The following is a 7,167-nucleotide window of genomic DNA, read 5'->3' as shown; positions in this document are numbered from 1 at the left end:
ACTTCGATAACTGCTGCAATTGAAAATCAGTTGGGGGTGTACAAGCCAATTAAAAAAAGCACCCTGAGGCAATTTATGTGCATTGCTATGCACATTAGTTAAATCTTGTTTTATGTCACACATGCAAAGCTATCACTGAAGCCACAGAGTTCTTCAACATGCTGGAAAGTCTCCTTTCTTTCTTTAGTGTCACCCTTTGTAAACCACCATAAGTTTGTGGACACTCAAATGAAGTTAGGGTTGCAGCCAAGAGAACTTGTGCAGTTGTCAACTATACGCTGGGCATGCAAGCTTCATTCAGTGACTGCAGTGATTGATAATTTCCCTGCTATCATTGAGTGACTCTCCACAATCAAGACACCTACAGCAGTTGGATTGAGGGCAAAACTCCGTAAATTCTGCTCATTGTATTTGCTGATGGTTTTCCACACTCTTCTGTCTGTAACAGCAGGTTTACACAGATACCTACAGAAGGAGACCATTGACATTGCCCAAGCAGTGACATCCAAAATGCAGTGACTGACACCATGAAGCAGAAATCTGGAAATCTGTACTGCAGAACAATAGGTATGTATGAAGCAAACCAGATAGCAGTAGAACCATCCTCAGGACACAGGCGGAAGACAAAGAAAATGGATGAATATGTGTTGTGTCAACTTGTGGGGCAGGCAGTGAAACCTGTGACTCTTCGGAGTCTGAAGATCTCAAGAGGAAACTTTTGTTTTCTTGTCTGGACGGAATGTGCTCAATGGAATTCAGGCATGCAGTCCAACCTCAGGCCATTTCTTGTCTGAGCCTCATCTGACAGCACTGGCTCTGCTTTACCATATTGAACTTAAGTCAGAGACTTAAGACTTTCTGAAGCGGAAGAGTGAGGCTGGTACAGTTCAGGACATGCTAGCAGATTGGGAAATGTTCCCTTCACTGAAAGCTGTTATGCATGTTGACTTGATAATACCAGTTAGCAGCTGTACATGTGAGCGGCCTTTTAGTGCCTTGCGTCGTCTCCATACATTGCTCAGGAGGACCACAGGCCAAAGCAGACTCCAGCTCTAGCTGTGATGTCTATTGAGAAGGAGTTGCTTGACATTTTTTTACACCAAAGGGTCATTGACAGGTTTGCCACCCTCAAAGTGCAGTGACATAGATTAACTCTCCCAAAGTAGAGCCAAATGGGGATTCAGGGGAAGTACTTCAAATATTTCCCTCGCTTTCTTTTTTTATATCTTTACTTTCTTAGTATTTTCAAGACCTCTGTAATTAATCTGGATATTTTGGACTTTTTGGTTTTACCTTCTTTTTTTGCTCTTGATGTGAAGCTTGTTTTATTAGTATTTATTGATGACTAATATCATATATATATATATATATATATCACTCACCTAAAGGATTATTAGGAACATCATAGTAATACTGTGTGACCCCCTTTCGCCTTCAGAACTGCCTTAATTCTATGTGGAATGCACATCCAGGCAGGGCTGGGCTAGGACAAAAAAGGGCCCTGGCATTTTTGCTCAGACCGGCCCACCATAATCGGTCGGACACAACCAACCAGTACACCTTGCGGTCCCTGTAGATATGCATATCTACTGTTCCATTCCCAAAAGCCGCTACAAAGCTGAGAACTAAGTGCCATGGACCAGTGTACCAGTGCAAGTGGACCAGTGTACTCACACTCTCTTGACTGACTCCTTGGTTATCAAAGGTGGCAGTGGAGTAGGGTCTATACAGTGAGAGAGAGTGCGAGAGCGAGCAATTACAGTGTCGGTGTCCAAAGCCACAAGGATGTTCTTTTCAGTGGCCATCAACATGAAGGCTTCCAATTTGCTGGCAGACAGGCTGCACCTCAGTCGACTTTTGATATATCTTAGGGTTGAAAATGATCGTTCGCAGGCCACCTGGGTTATTGAAAGTGTCAGCAAAAACTTGTACGCAAGTCCAAGCAGGGGATATGCATCAGTGAGCATGTTGAATCTCTGGAGAATCCGATAACAGCACAGTGGGCAGTCTTTGCAGGACGCACAGCTTTTGTTGATGATTTCCATGTCCTCTAACTTTCCATCAGCTCCATCCTCCACTGTCCTGGTCACATATTAATCCAGTGGTGACACTTTCAGCTTGTCCAACTGACCCGCCAAGTTTTTCAGCTCATACTGCAGGTTGTCAACTGTTGCCTTATCATCAAATTTAACCAGGCATTTTGGGGATCAAGAAATGACAAATCTGCATAAAGAGTGCCATGTGTCAGAAATCTTTGGTGGATGGCCTCAATAGCTGTATCAAAAATTTGGTTATGAACCTTTACCTCGTAGGCTCTCTCAGCATCAATTATGGTGTCATCCTGAGACATCTCACCCGGCATGGCTTTCTTCTTTAATCTTCTTTTTATGTGGCAGTGCAGCCTTCACTTCTATGTCAGTCTCCTCATCTTGCTGCTCAAGTTTTTCATTTGCCCTTTTCACAAAGTCATCAGCAGCAGCCTTGACAGCCTTGAAATATCTCGCCATCTTTTTTTGTGCATCTTGTGTTGACATGACCATCCTATGGGCAGAGAGGATGTCTATCCCTTCCGTCTGCAGGTACTTTGACAATGGTGATGTATGCTCAAATATCCTGAGGAATAATTGAGCGGTCAGTATTGTCTCATACCTGAGTAGGCCTTCTTTGTATCCTCTGGCTTTGGTGCGTACATTTCCTTTCACAGTTTTCAGTTCCTGTATGGCTGTGAGCGTGGACAACACATCAATGTACAAACTGTCTTGAGGCTTTCCAAATGATAATTTTTTTTGTTTAGAGCATCGTGCTTAGCCCACCAACGTGTCTCTCCAATTGGAGCAATGCGTCTGTGTCTCTTGTCATGGCTCTCCTTCTCCCAAATGTTCACTCTCTGATATGACTCCCTGATGAACACTGGTGTGTCATTTGAGGAGATCAAACAGTGATCCACTCTCTATCACTATTTGAGTGGTATCAGACAGCACGAGATTGAGGACATGTGTATATCACCATACGTGTACATGGTTGGGGAACTGTGATGCCAGCAGTGCAGAGAAGCCTCTGTAATGCCCCTGCATATTTGAAGCTCCATCTGTTGCATTTCCAATGCACAGGCTCAAGGACCTTTTTTAGCAAGTCGACAAAGGACTGTCCAGTGGACGCGCTGCACCGGACCACTGCGACGAGCCTCTCATTGACAACATCAGTCACATACCTCAAAATGACCGAGCATTGATCTCGGACTGTTATGTCCTGTGTTGTATCCAGCTGGACAGAATACATTCCAGCTTTCCGGATCTCAGTGGAGATGTTTTGCTGAATTAAGTTCCTGATGGTATCAATCACAGAGCTGACTGTCGTTTTAGACAGTAGAGAGATGAGGTAACCTCTGCCTCTTGATCCTGGTGACACATGCAACTTTTTGCTCTTCTCAATTACATTACTTAGATGCTCTTTTAAACACACATCATATTTTCCCAATAAAAGGATCAGCTCCAAAAAATGAACTGTCTGTAGCTTAGGCCCCTCTTTCCTATCACTTTTACGACCTCAACTATCCGTTCCAAAACCTGACGCCTCTTCTTGACCTGATTTCTGTGCTCTGTCAGCTGTCTGCCCCAGTAGGTTTTTGATGTCAGCTTTTGAGCAGTTTAAAAAATAAGCTTCGGCACAATCTTGTGCGCCAGGCTTTTTTCATCTTCCGATCTCTGGTGCACATGTCTCCAGTCTGACATTCCATTTATGAATATGTCAGCCACTTTCTGCTTTTGCCATCTTTGCTGTTGAACACCTTCTTTACCACAGGGTTTTTAGCATCCTGTTTGGGGTGATGATTTAAAAACACCTGCGTCATGGCAGGCTCAGGACGGGCAAAGTAGTCTACAGCCTGTTCCTCCCTGTCTCTCTCCTCCACTGCTAACTCAACCTGGCTTGACTATATATAAGGATAGAGAGAGATGATTACAATTATTTGGAAGATAAGATTTTTGTTATATAGTCCTGTATTCTTGAAGAGCAGGATTTCTAGATAGACAATGTGCTCCATGTTATAAAAGTTAGTTATCCCTTTAGAACCCAAAAGAATGTGGATGAAGAATACTGCTAATTCTAAAAAGTTTTTTTTTCAATGAACCAGACAGCAGAAAAACTAGTTTAAAATTGCAAGTATAGGCTACTTTGTTTGAAAGAGCACAAACCCCTCTTTAATATGACACCAAACTACATTTACATATCATTGTTGAGATACCTCCCATAAAAAAAAGAAAAACAAACTACACTACCAAATTACTTGCACAAAACGTCCTAATAATATATAAGATATTCATATTATTCACTCACCGTAGATATAGCATATTAATGATATTAGAAATTCATTAGAAACATGAGAAAATATCTACTTCGTTGAATATACAGCTAAACAAAAATATACAGCTTTCAAAATGCAAGGTGGGTTTTAATCCCCAAATAGCATGCCTTAGCTACCTCTCTTCTAACGTGTAACTAGTCGTGGCCGTTTTTACGCAGCCATGTTGAGTAATAATTAATATAATTAAATGGCATCATTTAATTTTTTCCAGAGAAGGGCCGTACGGCCGTTATGGGTTTTAAAGGGTTAACATTAGAATAGTCAGCCGAAGCTGCACTTGAATAAGTTAACTCTGCCAACCTAGCTACAAAAACAATGCAAAATAGCTTATGCTGTGACTGTGTTATTTGAATTTAGCTGACTGAGTGGCTAGTGCAGTAGGTGACAATCTGACAGATTTTGTAATAGCGACAACGATTATGTTGTCTTATTATAAAATTCATTAATTTAGGTAAATCATCATCTTCGACGTGGCCCAACCAGGCCCACACACACACTATCCTCCTGCACCTGCCCTGATTAACACTCCCTCCCTGTTAATCATGTAGCTACCATGCCTACCATTTCAATTACACTCTCCATCTCACTCTGTCCCTCCTTGACTTCAATATAAGACACCTGCTCCTCACCTCTCCTCCATGTGCTATGTTCACCTGTTTTTGACAGATGTCGTCAGGTACTGTAGGAACCTCTAGATTTTTTATTTATTTGGCCCGCAACTTCTCCACACCCCCCTTTCCCTTGCGCTTTTGTTTCTCCATCCTAAACCCACAGATTTCTGTCTCTGAACCACCGACTGCATCTGACACAAGAAACAGAAGGGGAGGGGTGGAGCCTGTTAAGAGATGATTAGGCCAGCCCAGTGTCAGTATGGAAAATTAACCAATGGGCCGCTGTCCCTGCTTTATGGGCCGGTAGTTGCCAATAAAAAAATAAAATAAAATAGGCTATTATATCGACCCCAAGTGCGTCGGTTCCGGGCATTTGCCCGGTATGCCAGATTACCAGTCCAGCCCTGCAACCAGGGCACGAAGCTCCCATTCCACCATATCCCAAAGGTGCTCTATTGGGTTGAGATCTGGTGACACTGGCGACCATTTTAGTACAGTGAATTCATCGTCATGTTCAAGAAACCAATTTGAAATTATTCGAGCTTTGTGACATGGTGCATTAAGTAGCCATCAGAAGATGGGTACATGGTGGTCATAAAGGGATGGACATGGTCATAAACAATGCTCAGGTAGGCCGTGGTATTTAAACGATGCCCAATTGGCACTAAGGGGCCTTAAGTGTGCCAAGAAAACATCCCCCACACCATTACACCACCACCAGCCTGCACAGTGCTAACAACGCATGGATCCATGTTCTCATTCTGTTTACGCCAAATTCTGACTCTACCATCTGAATGTCTCAACAGAAATTCTGACTCATCAGACCAGGCAACATTTTTCAGGAGATTCTCTTGACCAGGACCACATGCCTAAATTAATTGAAGCAACTGCCATGTGATTGGTTGGTTAGATAATTGCATTAATGAGAAATTGTGTTCCTAATAATCCTTTAGGTGAGTGTATATGCACAATATGATCTTTTATCAGGCCATTTATTTTATATTTTGGTATCCACAGTATGTATTGTAGGCTCTGTGGCTTTAGAGGAATGTCTTAATAGAAATCTGATTATTCATATGTGTCAATAAAAGAACTACTGACAACATTCAAACAACAAATGTGATGTAAAAATTCAAAGGGTCTCATCTTAAACAGAAAACTAATTTACTTACTAAATTCACTTTCTGTGCCATTCATACCAGAACTACTTCTATCTTTAAATTTTTTGCCAATTAGAACGTTGTACATAACAAAATGTGAACCTGCTTGTGAAAAGCAAGCAAAAGTCCATTTACTGTTTTCTACATAAAATCATCCTACAGAATATTCTGTGAAAGTATAACAACAATATATTTAATATTGACTGAATAAAGCCATTTAAAAGATTGAAATAATACTTGAAATTAATATTTGATGCTTGTTATAATAAGTTAGATTTTGAGACTTTAGCCTGGCTTTTCACAGGGTCGCAAATGTTTACATTCTGGTCAATAATGCTAATGCTCAATGTAGATGCACTTTATGCGGCGTGTCTTTGGCGGGAGAGAAGCAGTGCGTGCAGAGAGGAAAGGGTTAAATTGAAGCATGTTTGCCGGCTTGGTGAAAGATAAAGATATTAGAGGATATAGCGGAAAAAGATAAGTTACATTGACATCACATGCACCCTAAGGAATGTTATTCTCCGTTGTGTAGACGCGCGGCTCAATTTAACCAACCAAAATTGTCAAATGGTTTATTAGGTTGTGTCGTGGTCTGGATGAAACGAAGTAAAGTGGTCTGCCAATTGAGGAAGACTGCTATAGAGGCTGTCAATCGACGTCACGGTGCGTTGCATGCTGGGGTGGCGCCACCATCTTCAGAGGTTGTTTACTAGCGATTGATACATGATACATAAACCCTGATGCATTTTCTAGTTTCTGTCCTTAATGCACGTGTGACTTTCTGTTGCAGTTTATAACACAGCACAACCTACCCACCATATTTATGTCTTCTTAGTCAAACGGAACAACATTGAACTGAACTCATTAGCAGAAAAGCATTTATTTTCTTTGGATACAGAGTTTCTTTTGACCGAAGTAACCTTTGAACAAGTTCTGAGGCGTGTTGCATGTTGTCACAACAGACATGGTTGAACATGAACATGGTCTGTGGTATGCAGTAGGGATGTGGACATCGATGCTATAGTATCGATAT

Source organism: Barbatula barbatula, assembly GCF_947034865.1.
Source record: "Barbatula barbatula genome assembly, chromosome: 24".
Classification (NCBI taxonomy): Eukaryota; Metazoa; Chordata; class Actinopteri; order Cypriniformes; family Nemacheilidae; genus Barbatula; species Barbatula barbatula.
Note: the sequence above shows the minus strand (reverse complement) of the source record.